This window comes from Pseudophryne corroboree, chromosome 11 (assembly GCF_028390025.1).
Source record: "Pseudophryne corroboree isolate aPseCor3 chromosome 11, aPseCor3.hap2, whole genome shotgun sequence".
Classification (NCBI taxonomy): Eukaryota; Metazoa; Chordata; class Amphibia; order Anura; family Myobatrachidae; genus Pseudophryne; species Pseudophryne corroboree.
The window spans coordinates 69108434-69128887 of record NC_086454.1 but is presented as its reverse complement, the minus strand read 5'-3'; the positions used below and the strand labels follow the sequence as shown (position 1 = coordinate 69128887).

The window sequence follows — 20454 nt, the reverse complement described above, 5'->3', positions numbered from 1 at the left end:
TACATATTACTGAACATGTGAGAAAGGGTAAAGGCTGCTGAAGCATTCACATGTCTTTTTGTGATGAATTATCAACAAACTATGTTCTGAGTTGATGAAAATAAATGAAAGGCGCTGCTGAGATTTGAACTCAGGATCTCCTGTTTACTAGACAGGCACTTTAACCAACTAAGCCACAGCACCACATGATGCCCTGGAGCTTCACAAAGAAAAATGATATATCTAAGATATGCTATTTGGTAACAATTTTTGATATTCTTATAACTATTGCTTTATCAATTTTTCAAACCGGTGGAAATTTAGAGTATAAATAGAAAGTTGTGTTCTCTCTTTTCATTCATGATTTACAGCACCTTCATTCTTAAAATATCTTGTCAAAGTAATTTTCTAATTTTTTTTAGCACTTTTATTGATTTCTCTGTAAGTAATGCTACATGGGAATAAATGTCAATTAATTTTTGATATTCAGAAAACAAAAACATGTAGTAAAATTAAGAACTCTGTTTTAAAAAGTCAGAATTATGGTTAGCATTCTTTATTGCTTTATTGATGCTTTTTCAAGAGAAGTTTAGCTTTTCATCAAGAAGTATTTTCCTAACACAGTTTTAAGGATGTTATGGAAATAAATATGGGTTAAATGTCAATGATTCTCTAGCTATGATGACTAAACTGACTCTCAAATTACTGTACCTTGGGAAACTTACTTTTTTACAGACATTTTAACACTTTCTGTGTTATTCTCTTTTTAATGTACTCTAAATTAATTTTGCAGTTTACCCAATATGATGAAGGCTATTTTGTAAAAATTCATCTATTTACCTTAACATAGGCATATTTCTACAAATTAACTTATGTTGAAATAGGGTGAAGTTTTGTTGTTTGTCGTCTTCTGACATGGATGGCATCTTTAAACTTTTTTACATTGGTGACCAAATGTGCCAAAGTGAAAGCAGATAAAGGTTTTACACATCTTATTTTGTTATGCATCAACAAAAAACTACATACTGGTGTGATAAAAAGGTATCAAGCAAAGGTACTGCTGAGATATGAACTCAGGATCTCCTGTTTACTAGACAGGCACTTTAACCAACTAAGCCACAGCACCACTTGCACTGCCTTACATATAATGACAAATTATATGTCTAAAGTATAATATTTTTTATTATTTTTATATATTTTTTGAAACTAGTATTTTATTAATTCTTTAAACAGTTGGAAACTTACAGTAAGTTATATAATGCTTTTTTCTCCTTTATTTTGTATATACAGGCCCTACATTCTTACAATGTTTGTTCAAGTCACTTGTTAATATGCTTTATTGTAATAGATATTATGGCGTTCTTATTAATGTAGTAATCCCTGGGAAATTAAAGTCAGTCTATTGTTGGTACTCATACAGTTAAAAAGTAATCGTGAAATGAAAACATGAGATCTCAATGATAGAATTATTGTTAACATTTTATCTGGAAGCTTGCTCGATAAATGGAAAGATTTATTTCTGGAATTGCTTTCCTAACACAATATTGTTTATGTTAAGTAACAAATAATCCATTATTTTCTATTGCTCCCTAAACTCTGATGACTAAATTGTCTATCAATTTATCTTGAGAAACTCACATTGTTACTGACTTTTGTTTAAACATTTCCTCTGACTGGACACCATATTGTTCCTGGAGATTGCTCAGACATGATGATTGGCAATTTCTGGAATTCTTTTCTAGTTACCTTGGCACCAATTTACTTCTACAAAATAACTGATATTTAAAAAAGGGGAATATTGCATTTTTTTGTGTTTTCTGATTTGGACTGTATCTAGAAATGTGGTACATATTACTGAACATGTGAGAAAGGGTAAAGGCTGCTGAAGCATTCACATGTCTTTTTGTGATGAATTATCAACAAACTATGTTCTGAGTTGATGAAAATAAATGAAAGGCGCTGCTGAGATTTGAAGTCAGGATCTCCTGTTTACTAGACAGGCGCTTTAACCAACTAAGCCACAGCACCACATGATGCCCTGGAGCTTCACAAAGAAAAATGATATATCTAAGATATGCTATTTGGTAACAATTTTTGATATTCTTATAACTATTGCTTTATCAATTTTTCAAACCGGTGGAAATTTAGAGTATAAATAGAAAGTTGTGTTCTCTCTTTTCATTCATGATTTACAGCACCTTCATTCTTAAAATATCTTGTCAAAGTAATTTTCTAATTTTTTTTAGCACTTTTATTGATTTCTCTGTAAGTAATGCTACATGGGAATAAATGTCAATTAATTTTTGATATTCAGAAAACAAAAACATGTAGTAAAATTAAGAACTCTGTTTTAAAAAGTCAGAATTATGGTTAGCATTCTTTATTGCTTTATTGATGCTTTTTCAAGAGAAGTTTAGCTTTTCATCAAGAAGTATTTTCCTAACACAATTTTAAGGATGTTATGGAAATAAATATGGGTTAAATGTCAATGATTCTCTAGCTATGATGACTAAACTGACTCTCAAATTACTGTACCTTGGGAAACTTACTTTTTTACAGACATTTTAACACTTTCTGTGTTATTCTCTTTTTAATGTACTCTAAATTAATTTTGCAGTTTACCCAATATGATGAAGGCTATTTTGTAAAAATTCATCTATTTACCTTAACATAGGCATATTTCTACAAATTAACTTATGTTGAAATAGGGTGAAGTTTTGTTGTTTGTCGTCTTCTGACATGGATGGCATCTTTAAACTTTTTTACATTGGTGACCAAATGTGCCAAAGTGAAAGCAGATAAAGGTTTTACACATCTTATTTTGTTATGCATCAACAAAAAACTACATACTGGTGTGATAAAAAGGTATCAAGCAAAGGTACTGCTGAGATATGAACTCAGGATCTCCTGTTTACTAGACAGGCACTTTAACCAACTAAGCCACAGCACCACTTGCACTGCCTTACATATAATGACAAATTATATGTCTAAAGTATAATATTTTTTATTATTTTTATATATTTCTTTGAAACTAGTATTTTATTAATTCTTTAAACAGTTGGAAACTTACAGTAAGTTATATAATGCTTTTTTCTCCTTTATTTTGTATATACAGGCCCTACATTCTTACAATGTTTGTTCAAGTCACTTGTTAATATGCTTTATTGTAATAGATATTATGGCGTTCTTATTAATGTAGTCATCCCTGGGAAATTAAAGTCAGTCTATTGTTGGTACTCATACAGTTAAAAAGTAATCGTGAAATGAAAACATGAGATCTCAATGATAGAATTATTGTTAACATTTTATCTGGAAGCTTGCTCAATAAATGGAAAGATTTATTTCTGGAATTGCTTTCCTAACACAATATTGTTTATGTTAAGTAACAAATAATCCATTATTTTCTATTGCTCCCTAAACTCTGATGACTAAATTGTCTATCAATTTATCTTGAGAAACTCACATTGTTACTGACTTTTGTTTAAACATTTCCTCTGACTGGACACCATATTGTTCCTGGAGATTGCTCAGACATGATGATTGGCAATTTCTGGAATTCTTTTCTAGTTACCTTGGCATCAATTTACTTCTACAAAATAACTGATATTAAAAAAAGGGGAATATTGCATTTTTTGTGTTTTCTGATTTGGACTGTATCTAGAAATGTGGTACATATTACTGAACATGTGAGAAAGGGTAAAGGCTGCTGAAGCATTCACATGTCTTTTTGTGATGAATTATCAACAAACTATGTTCTGAGTTGATGAAAATAAATGAAAAGCGCTGCTGAGATTTGAAGTCAGGATCTCCTGTTTACTAGACAGGCGCTTTAACCAACTATGCCACAGCACCACATGATGCCCTGGAGCTTCACAAAGAAAAATGATATATCTAAGATATGCTATTTGGTAACAATTTTTGCTATTCTTATAACTATTGCTTTATCAATTTTTCAAACCGGTGGAAATTTAGAGTATAAATAGAAAGTTGTGTTCTCTCTTTTCATTCATGATTTACAGCACCTTCATTCTTAAAATATCTTGTCAAAGTAATTTTCTAAATTTTTTTAGCACTTTTATTGATTTCTCTGTAAGTAATGCTGCATGGGAATAAATGTCAATTAATTTTTGATATTCAGAAAACAAAAACATGTAGTAAAATTAAGAACTCTGTTTTAAAAAGTCAGAATTATGGTTAGCATTCTTTATTGATGCTTTTTCAAGAGAAGTTTAGCTTTTCATCAAGAAGTATTTTCCTAACACAATTTTAAGGATGTTATAGAAATAAATATGGGTTAAATGTCAATGATTCTCTAGCTATGATGACTAAACTGACTCTCAAATTACTGTACCTTGGGAAACTTACTTTTTTACAGACATTTTAACACTTTCTGTGTTATTCTCTTTTTAATGTACTCTAAATTAATTTTGCAGTTTACCCAATATGATGAAGGCTATTTTGTAAAAATTCATCTATTTACCTTAACATAGGCATATTTCTACAAATTAACTTATGTTGAAATAGGGTGAAGTTTTGTTGTTTGTCGTCTTCTGACATGGATGGCATCTTTAAACTTTTTTACATTGGTGACCAAATGTGCCAAAGTGAAAGCAGATAAAGGTTTTACACATCTTATTTTGTTATGCATCAACAAAAAACTACATACTGGTGTGATAAAAAGGTATCAAGCAAAGGTACTGCTGAGATATGAACTCAGGATCTCCTGTTTACTAGACAGGCACTTTAACCAACTAAGCCACAGCACCACTTGCACTGCCTTACATATAATGACAAATTATATGTCTAAAGTATAATATTTTTTATTATTTTTATATATTTTTTTGAAACTAGTATTTTATTAATTCTTTAAACAGTTGGAAACTTACAGTAAGTTATATAATGCTTTTTTCTCCTTTATTTTGTATATACAAACATTCTTACAATGTTTGTTCAAGTCACTTGTTAATATGCTTTATTGTAATAGATATTATGGCATTCTTATTAATGTAGTCATCCCTGGGAAATTAAAGTCAGTCTATTGTTGGTACTCATACAGTTAAAAAGTAATCGTGAAATGAAAACATGAGATCTCAATGATAGAATTATTGTTAACATTTTATCTGGAAGCTTGCTCAATAAATGGAAAGATTTATTTCTGGAATTGCTTTCCTAACACAATATTGTTTATGTTAAGTAACAAATAATCCATTATTTTCTATTGCTCCCTAAACTCTGATGACTAAATTGTCTATCAATTTATCTTGAGAAACTCACATTGTTACTGACTTTTGTTCAAACATTTCCTCTGACTGGACACCATATTGTTCCTGGAGATTGCTCAGACATGATGATTGGCAATTTCTGGAATTCTTTTCTAGTTACCTTGGCATCAATTTACTTCTACAAAATAACTGATATTAAAAAAGGGGAATATTGCATTTTTTGTGTTTTCTGATTTGGACTGTATCTAGAAATGTGGTACATATTACTGAACATGTGAGAAAGGGTAAAGGCTGCTGAAGCATTCACATGTCTTTTTGTGATGAATTATCAACAAACTATGTTCTGAGTTGATGAAAATAAATGAAAGGCGCTGCTGAGATTTGAACTCAGGATCTCCTGTTTACTAGACAGGCACTTTAACCAACTAAGCCACAGCACCACATGATGCCCTGGAGCTTCACAAAGAAAAATGATATATCTAAGATATGCTATTTGGTAACAATTTTTGATATTCTTATAACTATTGCTTTATCAATTTTTCAAACCGGTGGAAATTTAGAGTATAAATAGAAAGTTGTGTTCTCTCTTTTCATTCATGATTTACAGCACCTTCATTCTTAAAATATCTTGTCAAAGTAATTTTCTAATTTTTTTTAGCACTTTTATTGATTTCTCTGTAAGTAATGCTACATGGGAATAAATGTCAATTAATTTTTGATATTCAGAAAACAAAAACATGTAGTAAAATTAAGAACTCTGTTTTAAAAAGTCAGAATTATGGTTAGCATTCTTTATTGATGCTTTTTCAAGAGAAGTTTAGCTTTTCATCAAGAAGTATTTTCCTAACACAATTTTAAGGATGTTATGGAAATAAATATGGGTTAAATGTCAATGATTCTCTAGCTATGATGACTAAACTGACTCTCAAATTACTGTACCTTGGGAAACTTACTTTTTACAGACATTTTAACACTTTCTGTGTTATTCTCTTTTTAATGTACTCTAAATTAATTTTGCAGTTTACCCAATATGATGAAGGCTATTTTGTAAAAATTCATCTATTTACCTTAACATAGGCATATTTCTACAAATTAACTTATGTTGAAATAGGGTGAAGTTTTGTTGTTTGTCGTCTTCTGACATGGATGGCATCTTTAAACTTTTTTACATTGGTGACCAAATGTGCCAAAGTGAAAGCAGATAAAGGTTTTACACATCTTATTTTGTTATGCATCAACAAAAAACTACATACTGGTGTGATAAAAAGGTATCAAGCAAAGGTACTGCTGAGATATGAACTCAGGATCTCCTGTTTACTAGACAGGCACTTTAACCAACTAAGCCACAGCACCACTTGCACTGCCTTACATATAATGACAAATTATATGTCTAAAGTATAATATTTTTTATTATTTTTATATATTTTTTGAAACTAGTATTTTATTAATTCTTTAAACAGTTGGAAACTTACAGTAAGTTATATAATGCTTTTTTCTCCTTTATTTTGTATATACAGGCCCTACATTCTTACAATGTTTGTTCAAGTCACTTGTTAATATGCTTTATTGTAATAGATATTATGGCGTTCTTATTAATGTAGTAATCCCTGGGAAATTAAAGTCAGTCTATTGTTGGTACTCATACAGTTAAAAAGTAATCGTGAAATGAAAACATGAGATCTCAATGATAGAATTATTGTTAACATTTTATCTGGAAGCTTGCTCGATAAATGGAAAGATTTATTTCTGGAATTGCTTTCCTAACACAATATTGTTTATGTTAAGTAACAAATAATCCATTATTTTCTATTGCTCCCTAAACTCTGATGACTAAATTGTCTATCAATTTATCTTGAGAAACTCACATTGTTACTGACTTTTGTTTAAACATTTCCTCTGACTGGACACCATATTGTTCCTGGAGATTGCTCAGACATGATGATTGGCAATTTCTGGAATTCTTTTCTAGTTACCTTGGCACCAATTTACTTCTACAAAATAACTGATATTTAAAAAAGGGGAATATTGCATTTTTTTGTGTTTTCTGATTTGGACTGTATCTAGAAATGTGGTACATATTACTGAACATGTGAGAAAGGGTAAAGGCTGCTGAAGCATTCACATGTCTTTTTGTGATGAATTATCAACAAACTATGTTCTGAGTTGATGAAAATAAATGAAAGGCGCTGCTGAGATTTGAAGTCAGGATCTCCTGTTTACTAGACAGGCGCTTTAACCAACTAAGCCACAGCACCACATGATGCCCTGGAGCTTCACAAAGAAAAATGATATATCTAAGATATGCTATTTGGTAACAATTTTTGATATTCTTATAACTATTGCTTTATCAATTTTTCAAACCGGTGGAAATTTAGAGTATAAATAGAAAGTTGTGTTCTCTCTTTTCATTCATGATTTACAGCACCTTCATTCTTAAAATATCTTGTCAAAGTAATTTTCTAATTTTTTTTAGCACTTTTATTGATTTCTCTGTAAGTAATGCTACATGGGAATAAATGTCAATTAATTTTTGATATTCAGAAAACAAAAACATGTAGTAAAATTAAGAACTCTGTTTTAAAAAGTCAGAATTATGGTTAGCATTCTTTATTGCTTTATTGATGCTTTTTCAAGAGAAGTTTAGCTTTTCATCAAGAAGTATTTTCCTAACACAATTTTAAGGATGTTATGGAAATAAATATGGGTTAAATGTCAATGATTCTCTAGCTATGATGACTAAACTGACTCTCAAATTACTGTACCTTGGGAAACTTACTTTTTACAGACATTTTAACACTTTCTGTGTTATTCTCTTTTTAATGTACTCTAAATTAATTTTGCAGTTTACCCAATATGATGAAGGCTATTTTGTAAAAATTCATCTATTTACCTTAACATAGGCATATTTCTACAAATTAACTTATGTTGAAATAGGGTGAAGTTTTGTTGTTTGTCGTCTTCTGACATGGATGGCATCTTTAAACTTTTTTACATTGGTGACCAAATGTGCCAAAGTGAAAGCAGATAAAGGTTTTACACATCTTATTTTGTTATGCATCAACAAAAAACTACATACTGGTGTGATAAAAAGGTATCAAGCAAAGGTACTGCTGAGATATGAACTCAGGATCTCCTGTTTACTATCACTGACCTGGTTTGGGAGTGTTGTGGACTCGGGGCTTCTTCCGATGACCGGGAAGAGGAACCGCCACTGGGTCGTAGTAGAGATGGCCGGATGTAGGTCTTCCTCATGCAGAACTAAGACGGCAGGCGGGAGGCCCAGAGGAATTCTTGTAGGTCTCCTGTAAGACAAGACTTGTAGAAATAATGAAGGCTGGGGTACTGAGATATTGGAGACACTGTGGTATTGAAGGCACTGAGGTACTGGGAGTACAGGGAGTGCTGGGAGACCCTTGGAGGCACGGAGGTGTTTGGAGGCACGGAGGTGCTTGGAGGCACGGAGGTGTTTGGAGACACCGAGGTGTTTGGAGGGACGAGGTGCTTGGAGGCACGAGGTGCTTGGAGACACGGAGGTAACTGGAGGCACGGAGGTGCTTTGAGGCGCGGAGGTGCTTGGAGGCACGGGGTGCTTGGAGGCACGAGGTGCTTGGAGGCACGGAGGTGCTTGGAGGCACGGAGGTAACTGGAGGCACGGAGGTAACTGGAGGCACGGAGGTAACTGGAGGCACGGAGGTGCTTGAGGCGCGGAGGTGCTTGGAGGCACGAGGTGCTTGGAGGCACGAGGTGCTTGGAGGCACGGAGGTGCTTGGAGGCACGGAGGTGCTTGGAGGCACGGAGGTGCTTGGAGGCACGGAGGTGCTTGGAGGCACAGGATGCTTGGAAGCACAGGTTGCTTGTAGGCACAGGATGCTTGGAAGCACAGGTTGCTTGTAGGCACAGGATGCTTGGAAGCACAGGATGCTTGCAGGGACAGGGTGCTTGGAAGCACAGGATGCTTGCAGGGACAGGATGCTTGGAAGCACAGGATGCTTGCAGGGACAGGATGCTTGGAAGCACAGGATGCTTGCAGGGACAGGATGCTTGGAAGCACAGGATGCTTGCAGGGACGAGGGAGCTCTGGATCATAGCTTCCACAGGAGAAACGAAGATACTCAGGCATCGGATCTCTGCCTGGTATCTGATTTTAAATTCCCCGCCCTAGCCTGATTGGCGGAGCAGGCAGGTGACGTCAGACCTGCTCCGCCTCCTTGCCCTTGCTTGTGATGGCGGCGCCCTTGCTTCCGGGAAGCCGCCGGAGAGCAGCGCCGACCCGCCGCTGAAGCCGGAGACTGACAGGGGAAGAGAGGCGCCGGGCAGACCAGGCCACCCGCAGGGACAAGCGCGGTCGCCGCTGCCCGAGGTTCGTGACAGTACCCCCTCCTCCAGGAGTGGCCCCTGGACACTTCCCGGGCTTAGTCGGATGTCTGGAGTGGAAGATCCGAATCAGACGAGGAGCCGTTACTTCAGTAGCCCCAATCCAACTTCTCTCCTCAGGTCCATAACCCTTCCAGTCCACCAAGTACTGTAATTTTTTATGAAGATAACGAGAGTCCAGAATAGCTTTGATTTCAAACTCCGCTCCAGCTTCTGCCACTACGGACGTTGGCCTTGGGAGTGCTGAGTGGAATCGATTCAGTATGAGGGGACGGAGTAGAGAAACATGGAAGGCGTTAGGTATGCGAAGATGGGCAGGCAAACCCAGTTTACAGACCACAGGATTTAAGACTTGTAGCACAGGGTAAGGACCGATGAACCTTGGAGCGAATTTCATGGTGGGCACCTTCAACCGGAGATTCCGTGTGGACAGCCATACCCTGTCCCCAACTTTATATTGAGGTGCGGCTTGCCGTTTCTTATCTGCAAAGAACTTGTACCGAACAGAAACCTGCTTAAGATTAGCATGAACCTTTCTCCAAATTTGTCCAAAGTGTCGTAGAGTGGACGCTACAGCAGGAACCTCTATTATCGGAAGGCTTGGAAATTCCGGAACACGGGGATGGAACCCGTAGTTGACGAAAAATGGTGATTCCCCAGTGGAAGAATGAAACAAATGGTTATGGGCAAACTCCGCCCAAGGCAACAACTCCACCCAGTTGTCCTGTGAAGGAGAGAGATACAACCGAAGAAAAGTCTCTAGATCTTGATTGACTCGTTCCGTTTGTCCATTTGTTTGGGGATGATAAGCCGACGAAAACTTAAGTTTAATGTGTAGAGTTGAACAAAGGGCTTTCCAAAACCTGGCGGTGAACTGTACTCCACGGTCAGAAACAATCTCTTGTGGCAACCCATGCAAACGAAAATGTTCTCGGATAAACAATAGAGCCAGTTTCGGTGCTGTCGGAAGACCAGTCAAGGGCACAAAGTGTGCCATCTTCGAAAAACGGTCAACGATAACCCAAACGGTGTTGCAACCCTTGGAACAGGGCAAGTCAGTGATGAAGTCCATGGAAATGTGAGTCCAGGGTCTCACAGGGATAGGCAGAGGACGAAGTAACCCTGCAGGAGGCAGACGAGGAGATTTATGTTGTGTACATTGGGGACATGAATTAACGCAATCTTGTACATCCTTCCTCATGGTGTTCCACCAGTAAGACCTTTGCAGAAACTTGTACATCTTCTGAGCGCCGGGATGACCGGAAAACTTGGAGTTATGGACCCACCGTAGTATTCCTGGGCGGAATCTAGCTGGTACGGACATTCTTCCAGGAGGAGGAGCTGGAGTAGTTAAAGCAGCAGAGACAGAAACTGGATTCAGAATTAAACCCCGCTCCGGAGGTTCATCCTCGTCTGTGGGAACCTGTGAACGGGAAAGCGCATCTGCTTTAATATTGAGAGTCCCGGCACGGTACTTGATAATGAACGAGAATCGGGAAAAGAAAAGTGCCCATCTCGCCTGGCGAGGATTCAAACATTGTGCGGATTTGATGTACAGTAAATTCTTGTGATCCGTGTAGATGGTAAACACATGTTTAGCCCCTTCTAGAAGATATCTCCATTCTTCCAAGGCAGATTTGATTGCCAAGAGTTCCTGGTCTCCAATAGAGTAATTTCGTTCGGCTGGAGAGAATTTACGAGAGTGGAAGCCACACGGATGTAATTTCTTATCAGAGGAATGCTGGGAGAGGACAGCCCCCACCCCGACTGAAGATGCATCAACTTCTAAGAAGAAGGGTTCCTCGAAATTTGGTTGTTGGAGAACTGGAGCCGTCGTGAAAGCTAACTTTAAGCGAGAAAAAGCTACAATGGCTTCCGGAGGCCACAAACTAGGATTAGAACCCTTTCTCGTCAGGGCAGTAATGGGTGCAACAATGGTGGAGAAACCTTTAATGAATTTCCTGTAGTAGTTCGCAAAGCCCAGGAACCTTTGTATTGCTTTCAGGGAAAGAGGCTGAGTCCAATCACGAATGGCCGACAACTTTTCCGGATCCATGCGAAGCTCCGTCCCCGAGATGACATAACCGAGGAACGGAATAGATGTTACTTCAAAGGTACATTTGGAAAGCTTGGCGTAGAGATGATTCTCTTGTAAACGGTGTAGCACCTCTTTGACTTGAGTCCTGTGTTCGACAAGATTCTTGGAAAAAATCAGTATGTCGTCCAGATATACCACAACGCTCTGATACAGCATATCACGAAAGATTTCGTTGACGAATCCCTGGAAAACCGCGGGAGCATTACTAAGACCAAACGGCATCACCAAGTATTCGTAATGCCCATCTCGGGTATTAAAGGCAGTCTTCCATTCATCCCCCTCTCGGATGCGTATAAGATTATAAGCTCCTCTCAAGTCGAGTTTTGAAAAAATGCGGGCACCACGAACCCTATCAAATAACTCTGTGATTAGTGGCAAGGGGTATTTATTCTTAATAGTAATGTCGTTTAGGCCGCGGTAGTCGATGCATGGTCTCAACCCCCCGTCCTTTTTCTTCACGAAAAAGAAGCCTGCACCAGCAGGGGAGGAAGAGGGGCGAATGAATCCCTTGAGCATATTGGACTTAATATACTCCGACATGGCTTGAGTCTCGGGAAGAGACAGAGGATATGTGCGACCACGAGGTGGCGTCTTCCCTGGGACAAGGTCAATAGGGCAGTCCCAAGGCCTGTGAGGTGGTAACAGGTCAGCAGCTTGTTCCGAAAATACGTCCTTGTACCCTTGATATGCCTCCGGAATGTGCTCTTCATCCGTTTTGGAGGTAACACGGAGCGGACAAACAGGAGTAAGACAATTAGTGTGACAAAAGGAACTCCAGGACAGAATTTGTGACGACTTCCAATCGATGTGGGGGTTATGACTTTTCAGCCAAGGCATTCCAAGAACCAGATCATGGGGCATTTCTGGGATTACCAAGAGTTCCAAATCTTCCTGATGTAGAGCCCCGACCCGCAGCTTAACTGGCCCCGTGCGCCACATTATGAGACCTTTGGAAATTCTAGTCCCGTTGATAGCCGTCAGTGAAATTGGCCGCTCGATAGGCCGTAACTTTAAACCCAAACTTTGGGCACAGAAGGAAGAAACGAAGTTCCCTGCAGCTCCGGAATCCAATAGGGCTTCACAAGACCTGGAGACTAAATTGGAGACTAGAGTTACTGGAAGCAAGCAGTCCGAAGTTGGAGAAGCTTTTGTCGTAACTCCCAGCTTGACTCCTCCGGAACAAGCTAGGTCTGCCCGTTTCCCGGACGGACTTTACAAGATTTAAGAAAATGATCTGCGGCTCCACAGTAAAGGCAGAGTTTACCCTCACGACGACGCTGTCGTTCTTCCGGAGACAGTCGGGAGCGGTTAATTTGCATGGGCTCATCTGAGCTAGGTGAGGCCACCGGCCTAGGAGTAGGATTCCGGAACCTGGAACGATCCGAACGGTTACGTTCTCTTCCACGCTCCTGCATCCGAAGATCCACCTTGACGCAAAGGGAAATCAAATCTTCTAATGGATCCGGCAGATCTCTAGTAACCAGCTCGTCTTTCAGCCGGTCGGAAAGACCGTTCCAGAAGGCAGCTCTCAGGGCATCATTATTCCAGCGTAGTTCGGAAGCAATGGTCTGGAAATGAACCACGTACTGGCCCACGGAACGGGCGCCCTGCCGAACACGGAGCAAATCGGAAGAAGCAGTGGTCATTCTGCCGGGCTCGTCGAAAATCCTTCGAAAGGACGAGATGAAGTTGGTGTAGTTGGAAACCATGGGATCAGATCGTTCCCATAATGGAGACACCCAATCCAAAGCAGAACCTTCCAACAGAGAAATAATATATGCTACCTTGGACCGGTCTGTAGGAAAGTTGTGTGCAAGTAGCTCGAAATGTACCTCGCACTGGTTCAAGAAACCACGACAATTTTTGGGATTCCCATTATAGCGGGACGGAGTAGGCAACTGAAGGCGTGGAGTGACACCGGCCGATGGTTGAACATTGCTGGCAACGGCAACTGGTGCGACTGCTGGAACAGGAGCCGGAATTACTGAGGCCAGAGACGCCTGAATCTGATCCAGACGCCCGGACAACTGCTGGAGGTACTGCATCACCTGACCTTGTGCTGCTTCCTGACTTTGCACTCGAGAAGCCAGGTTCTGGATGGCACTAGAGTCCGTGTTCCGATCCCCCGAGTCCATGAGGCCTGAGTATACTATCACTGACCTGGTTTGGGAGTGTTGTGGACTCGGGGCTTCTTCCGATGACCGGGAAGAGGAACCGCCACTGGGTCGTAGTAGAGATGGCCGGATGTAGGTCTTCCTCATGCAGAACTAAGACGGCAGGCGGGAGGCCCAGAGGAATTCTTGTAGGTCTCCTGTAAGACAAGACTTGTAGAAATAATGAAGGCTGGGGTACTGAGATATTGGAGACACTGTGGTATTGAAGGCACTGAGGTACTGGGAGTACAGGGAGTGCTGGGAGACCCTTGGAGGCACGGAGGTGTTTGGAGGCACGGAGGTGCTTGGAGGCACGGAGGTGTTTGGAGACACCGAGGTGTTTGGAGGGACGAGGTGCTTGGAGGCACGAGGTGCTTGGAGACACGGAGGTAACTGGAGGCACGGAGGTGCTTTGAGGCGCGGAGGTGCTTGGAGGCACGGGGTGCTTGGAGGCACGAGGTGCTTGGAGGCACGGAGGTGCTTGGAGGCACGGAGGTAACTGGAGGCACGGAGGTAACTGGAGGCACGGAGGTAACTGGAGGCACGGAGGTGCTTGAGGCGCGGAGGTGCTTGGAGGCACGAGGTGCTTGGAGGCACGAGGTGCTTGGAGGCACGGAGGTGCTTGGAGGCACGGAGGTGCTTGGAGGCACGGAGGTGCTTGGAGGCACGGAGGTGCTTGGAGGCACAGGATGCTTGGAAGCACAGGTTGCTTGTAGGCACAGGATGCTTGGAAGCACAGGTTGCTTGTAGGCACAGGATGCTTGGAAGCACAGGATGCTTGCAGGGACAGGGTGCTTGGAAGCACAGGATGCTTGCAGGGACAGGATGCTTGGAAGCACAGGATGCTTGCAGGGACAGGATGCTTGGAAGCACAGGATGCTTGCAGGGACAGGATGCTTGGAAGCACAGGATGCTTGCAGGGACGAGGGAGCTCTGGATCATAGCTTCCACAGGAGAAACGAAGATACTCAGGCATCGGATCTCTGCCTGGTATCTGATTTTAAATTCCCCGCCCTAGCCTGATTGGCGGAGCAGGCAGGTGACGTCAGACCTGCTCCGCCTCCTTGCCCTTGCTTGTGATGGCGGCGCCCTTGCTTCCGGGAAGCCGCCGGAGAGCAGCGCCGACCCGCCGCTGAAGCCGGAGACTGACAGGGGAAGAGAGGCGCCGGGCAGACCAGGCCACCCGCAGGGACAAGCGCGGTCGCCGCTGCCCGAGGTTCGTGACATTTACTAGACAGGCACTTTAACCAACTAAGCCACAGCACCACTTGCACTGCCTTACATATAATGACAAATTATATGTCTAAAGTATAATATTTTTTATTATTTTTATATATTTTTTGAAACTAGTATTTTATTAATTCTTTAAACAGTTGGAAACTTACAGTAAGTTATATAATGCTTTTTTCTCCTTTATTTTGTATATACAGGCCTTACATTCTTACAATGTTTGTTCAAGTCACTTGTTAATATGCTTTATTGTAATAGATATTATGGCGTTCTTATTAATGTAGTCATCCCTGGGAAATTAAAGTCAGTCTATTGTTGGTACTCATACAGTTAAAAAGTAATCGTGAAATGAAAACATGAGATCTCAATGATAGAATTATTGTTAACATTTTATCTGGAAGCTTGCTCAATAAATGGAAAGATTTATTTCTGGAATTGCTTTCCTAACACAATATTGTTTATGTTAAGTAACAAATAATCCATTATTTTCTATTGCTCCCTAAACTCTGATGACTAAATTGTCTATCAATTTATCTCAAGAAACTCACATTGTTACTGACTTTTGTTTAAACATTTCCTCTGACTGGACACCATATTGTTCCTGGAGATTGCTCAGACATGATGATTGGCAATTTCTGGAATTCTTTTCTAGTTACCTTGGCATCAATTTACTTCTACAAAATAACTGATATTAAAAAAGGGGAATATTGCATTTTTTGTGTTTTCTGATTTGGACTGTATCTAGAAATGTGGTACATATTACTGAACATGTGAGAAAGGGTAAAGGCTGCTGAAGCATTCACATGTCTTTTTGTGATGAATTATCAACAAACTATGTTCTGAGTTGATGAAAATAAATGAAAAGCGCTGCTGAGATTTGAAGTCAGGATCTCCTGTTTACTAGACAGGCGCTTTAACCAACTAAGCCACAGCACCACATGATGCCCTGGAGCTTCACAAAGAAATATGATATATCTAAGATATGCTATTTGGTAACAATTTTTGATATTCTTATAACTATTGCTTTATCAATTTTTCAAACCGGTGGAAATTTAGAGTATAAATAGAAAGTTGTGTTCTCTCTTTTCATTCATGATTTACAGCACCTTCATTCTTAAAATATCTTGTCAAAGTAATTTTCTACATTTTTTTAGCACTTTTATTGATTTCTCTGTAAGTAATGCTACATGGGAATAAATGTCAATTAATTTTTGATATTCAGAAAACAAAAACATGTAGTAAAATTAAGAACTCTGTTTTAAAAAGTCAGAATTATGGTTAGCATTCTTTATTGCTTTATTGATGCTTTTTCAAGAGAAGTTTAGCTTTTCATCAAGAAGTATTTTCCTAACACAATTTTAAGGATGTTATGGAAATAAATATGGGTTAAATGTCAATGATTCTCTAGCTATGATGACTAAACTGACTCTCAAATTACTGTACCTTGGGAAACTTACTTTTTTACAGACATTTTAACACTTTCTGTGTTATTCTCTTTTTAATGTACTCTAAATTAATTTTGCAGTTTACCCAATATGATGAAGGCTATTTTGTAAAAATTCATCTATTTACCTTAACATAGGCATATTTCTACAAATTAACTTATGTTGAAATAGGGTGAAGTTTTGTTGTTTGTCGTCTTCTGACATGGATGGCATCTTTAAACTTTTTTACATTGGTGACCAAATGTGCCAAAGTGAAAGCAGATAAAGGTTTTACACATCTTATTTTGTTATGCATCAACAAAAAACTACATACTGGTGTGATAAAAAGGTATCAAGCAAAGGTACTGCTGAGATATGAACTCAGGATCTCCTGTTTACTAGACAGGCACTTTAACCAACTAAGCCACAGCACCACTTGCACTGCCTTACATATAATGACAAATTATATGTCTAAAGTATAATATTTTTTATTATTTTTATATATTTTTTGAAACTAGTATTTTATTAATTCTTTAAACAGTTGGAAACTTACAGTAAGTTATATAATGCTTTTTTCTCCTTTATTTTGTATATACAGGCCCTACATTCTTACAATGTTTGTTCAAGTCACTTGTTAATATGCTTTATTGTAATAGATATTATGGCGTTCTTATTAATGTAGTAATCCCTGGGAAATTAAAGTCAGTCTATTGTTGGTACTCATACAGTTAAAAAGTAATCGTGAAATGAAAACATGAGATCTCAATGATAGAATTATTGTTAACATTTTATCTGGAAGCTTGCTCGATAAATGGAAAGATTTATTTCTGGAATTGCTTTCCTAACACAATATTGTTTATGTTAAGTAACAAATAATCCATTATTTTCTATTGCTCCCTAAACTCTGATGACTAAATTGTCTATCAATTTATCTTGAGAAACTCACATTGTTACTGACTTTTGTTTAAACATTTCCTCTGACTGGACACCATATTGTTCCTGGAGATTGCTCAGACATGATGATTGGCAATTTCTGGAATTCTTTTCTAGTTACCTTGGCACCAATTTACTTCTACAAAATAACTGATATTTAAAAAAGGGGAATATTGCATTTTTTTGTGTTTTCTGATTTGGACTGTATCTAGAAATGTGGTACATATTACTGAACATGTGAGAAAGGGTAAAGGCTGCTGAAGCATTCACATGTCTTTTTGTGATGAATTATCAACAAACTATGTTCTGAGTTGATGAAAATAAATGAAAGGCGCTGCTGAGATTTGAAGTCAGGATCTCCTGTTTACTAGACAGGCGCTTTAACCAACTAAGCCACAGCACCACATGATGCCCTGGAGCTTCACAAAGAAAAATGATATATCTAAGATATGCTATTTGGTAACAATTTTTGATATTCTTATAACTATTGCTTTATCAATTTTTCAAACCGGTGGAAATTTAGAGTATAAATAGAAAGTTGTGTTCTCTCTTTTCATTCATGATTTACAGCACCTTCATTCTTAAAATATCTTGTCAAAGTAATTTTCTAATTTTTTTTAGCACTTTTATTGATTTCTCTGTAAGTAATGCTACATGGGAATAAATGTCAATTAATTTTTGATATTCAGAAAACAAAAACATGTAGTAAAATTAAGAACTCTGTTTTAAAAAGTCAGAATTATGGTTAGCATTCTTTATTGCTTTATTGATGCTTTTTCAAGAGAAGTTTAGCTTTTCATCAAGAAGTATTTTCCTAACACAATTTTAAGGATGTTATGGAAATAAATATGGGTTAAATGTCAATGATTCTCTAGCTATGATGACTAAACTGACTCTCAAATTACTGTACCTTGGGAAACTTACTTTTTTACAGACATTTTAACACTTTCTGTGTTATTCTCTTTTTAATGTACTCTAAATTAATTTTGCAGTTTACCCAATATGATGAAGGCTATTTTGTAAAAATTCATCTATTTACCTTAACATAGGCATATTTCTACAAATTAACTTATGTTGAAATAGGGTGAAGTTTTGTTGTTTGTCGTCTTCTGACATGGATGGCATCTTTAAACTTTTTTACATTGGTGACCAAATGTGCCAAAGTGAAAGCAGATAAAGGTTTTACACATCTTATTTTGTTATGCATCAACAAAAAACTACATACTGGTGTGATAAAAAGGTATCAAGCAAAGGTACTGCTGAGATATGAACTCAGGATCTCCTGTTTACTAGACAGGCACTTTAACCAACTAAGCCACAGCACCACTTGCACTGCCTTACATATAATGACAAATTATATGTCTAAAGTATAATATTTTTTATTATTTTTATATATTTCTTTGAAACTAGTATTTTATTAATTCTTTAAACAGTTGGAAACTTACAGTAAGTTATATAATGCTTTTTTCTCCTTTATTTTGTATATACAGGCCCTACATTCTTACAATGTTTGTTCAAGTCACTTGTTAATATGCTTTATTGTAATAGATATTATGGCGTTCTTATTAATGTAGTCATCCCTGGGAAATTAAAGTCAGTCTATTGTTGGTACTCATACAGTTAAAAAGTAATCGTGAAATGAAAACATGAGATCTCAATGATAGAATTATTGTTAACATTTTATCTGGAAGCTTGCTCAATAAATGGAAAGATTTATTTCTGGAATTGCTTTCCTAACACAATATTGTTTATGTTAAGTAACAAATAATCCATTATTTTCTATTGCTCCCTAAACTCTGATGACTAAATTGTCTATCAATTTATCTTGAGAAACTCACATTGTTACTGACTTTTGTTTAAACATTTCCTCTGACTGGACACCATATTGTTCCTGGAGATTGCTCAGACATGATGATTGGCAATTTCTGGAATTCTTTTCTAGTTACCTTGGCATCAATTTACTTCTACAAAATAACTGATATTAAAAAAAGGGGAATATTGCATTTTTTGTGTTTTCTGATTTGGACTGTATCTAGAAATGTGGTACATATTACTGAACATGTGAGAAAGGGTAAAGGCTGCTGAAGCATTCACATGTCTTTTTGTGATGAATTATCAACAAACTATGTTCTGAGTTGATGAAAATAAATGAAAAGCGCTGCTGAGATTTGAAGTCAGGATCTCCTGTTTACTAGACAGGCGCTTTAACCAACTATGCCACAGCACCACATGATGCCCTGGAGCTTCACAAAGAAAAATGATATATCTAAGATATGCTATTTGGTAACAATTTTTGCTATTCTTATAACTATTGCTTTATCAATTTTTCAAACCGGTGGAAATTTAGAGTATAAATAGAAAGTTGTGTTCTCTCTTTTCATTCATGATTTACAGCACCTTCATTCTTAAAATATCTTGTCAAAGTAATTTTCTAAATTTTTTTAGCACTTTTATTGATTTCTCTGTAAGTAATGCTGCATGGGAATAAATGTCAATTAATTTTTGATATTCAGAAAACAAAAACATGTAGTAAAATTAAGAACTCTGTTTTAAAAAGTCAGAATTATGGTTAGCATTCTTTATTGATGCTTTTTCAAGAGAAGTTTAGCTTTTCATCAAGAAGTATTTTCCTAACACAATTTTAAGGATGTTATAGAAATAAATATGGGTTAAATGTCAATGATTCTCTAGCTATGATGACTAAACTGACTCTCAAATTACTGTACCTTGGGAAACTTACTTTTTTACAGACATTTTAACACTTTCTGTGTTATTCTCTTTTTAATGTACTCTAAATTAATTTTGCAGTTTACCCAATATGATGAAGGCTATTTTGTAAAAATTCATCTATTTACCTTAACATAGGCATATTTCTACAAATTAACTTATGTTGAAATAGGGTGAAGTTTTGTTGTTTGTCGTCTTCTGACATGGATGGCATCTTTAAACTTTTTTACATTGGTGACCAAATGTGCCAAAGTGAAAGCAGATAAAGGTTTTACACATCTTATTTTGTTATGCATCAACAAAAAACTACATAC

At 37.7% G+C, this 20454-nt stretch overlaps 12 non-coding genes across 12 annotated transcripts; all 12 read right to left on the bottom strand.

Annotated features, from left to right (window-relative positions):
* Positions 1 to 109: 109 nt before the first annotated feature.
* TRNAT-AGU (transfer RNA threonine (anticodon AGU)) lies at positions 110 to 183 on the bottom strand. Its single transcript has one exon. It is a non-coding gene; the product is annotated as a tRNA-Thr (tRNA).
* Positions 184 to 1031: 848 nt separating this feature from the next.
* TRNAT-AGU (transfer RNA threonine (anticodon AGU)) lies at positions 1032 to 1105 on the bottom strand. Its single transcript has one exon. It is a non-coding gene; the product is annotated as a tRNA-Thr (tRNA).
* An 828-nt stretch (positions 1106 to 1933) lies between these two features.
* On the bottom strand, positions 1934 to 2007 carry TRNAT-AGU (transfer RNA threonine (anticodon AGU)). The gene has a single exon. It is a non-coding gene; the product is annotated as a tRNA-Thr (tRNA).
* An 848-nt stretch (positions 2008 to 2855) lies between these two features.
* On the bottom strand, positions 2856 to 2929 carry TRNAT-AGU (transfer RNA threonine (anticodon AGU)). The gene has a single exon. It is a non-coding gene; the product is annotated as a tRNA-Thr (tRNA).
* Positions 2930 to 4671: 1742 nt separating this feature from the next.
* On the bottom strand, positions 4672 to 4745 carry TRNAT-AGU (transfer RNA threonine (anticodon AGU)). Its single transcript has one exon. It is a non-coding gene; the product is annotated as a tRNA-Thr (tRNA).
* An 822-nt stretch (positions 4746 to 5567) lies between these two features.
* Positions 5568 to 5641, bottom strand: TRNAT-AGU (transfer RNA threonine (anticodon AGU)). Its single transcript has one exon. It is a non-coding gene; the product is annotated as a tRNA-Thr (tRNA).
* Positions 5642 to 6480: 839 nt separating this feature from the next.
* On the bottom strand, positions 6481 to 6554 carry TRNAT-AGU (transfer RNA threonine (anticodon AGU)). Its single transcript has one exon. It is a non-coding gene; the product is annotated as a tRNA-Thr (tRNA).
* Positions 6555 to 7382: 828 nt separating this feature from the next.
* TRNAT-AGU (transfer RNA threonine (anticodon AGU)) lies at positions 7383 to 7456 on the bottom strand. The gene has a single exon. It is a non-coding gene; the product is annotated as a tRNA-Thr (tRNA).
* Positions 7457 to 15918: 8462 nt separating this feature from the next.
* On the bottom strand, positions 15919 to 15992 carry TRNAT-AGU (transfer RNA threonine (anticodon AGU)). Its single transcript has one exon. It is a non-coding gene; the product is annotated as a tRNA-Thr (tRNA).
* Positions 15993 to 16840: 848 nt separating this feature from the next.
* Positions 16841 to 16914, bottom strand: TRNAT-AGU (transfer RNA threonine (anticodon AGU)). Its single transcript has one exon. It is a non-coding gene; the product is annotated as a tRNA-Thr (tRNA).
* An 828-nt stretch (positions 16915 to 17742) lies between these two features.
* Positions 17743 to 17816, bottom strand: TRNAT-AGU (transfer RNA threonine (anticodon AGU)). The gene has a single exon. It is a non-coding gene; the product is annotated as a tRNA-Thr (tRNA).
* An 848-nt stretch (positions 17817 to 18664) lies between these two features.
* TRNAT-AGU (transfer RNA threonine (anticodon AGU)) lies at positions 18665 to 18738 on the bottom strand. Its single transcript has one exon. It is a non-coding gene; the product is annotated as a tRNA-Thr (tRNA).
* Positions 18739 to 20454: the final 1716 nt, after the last annotated feature.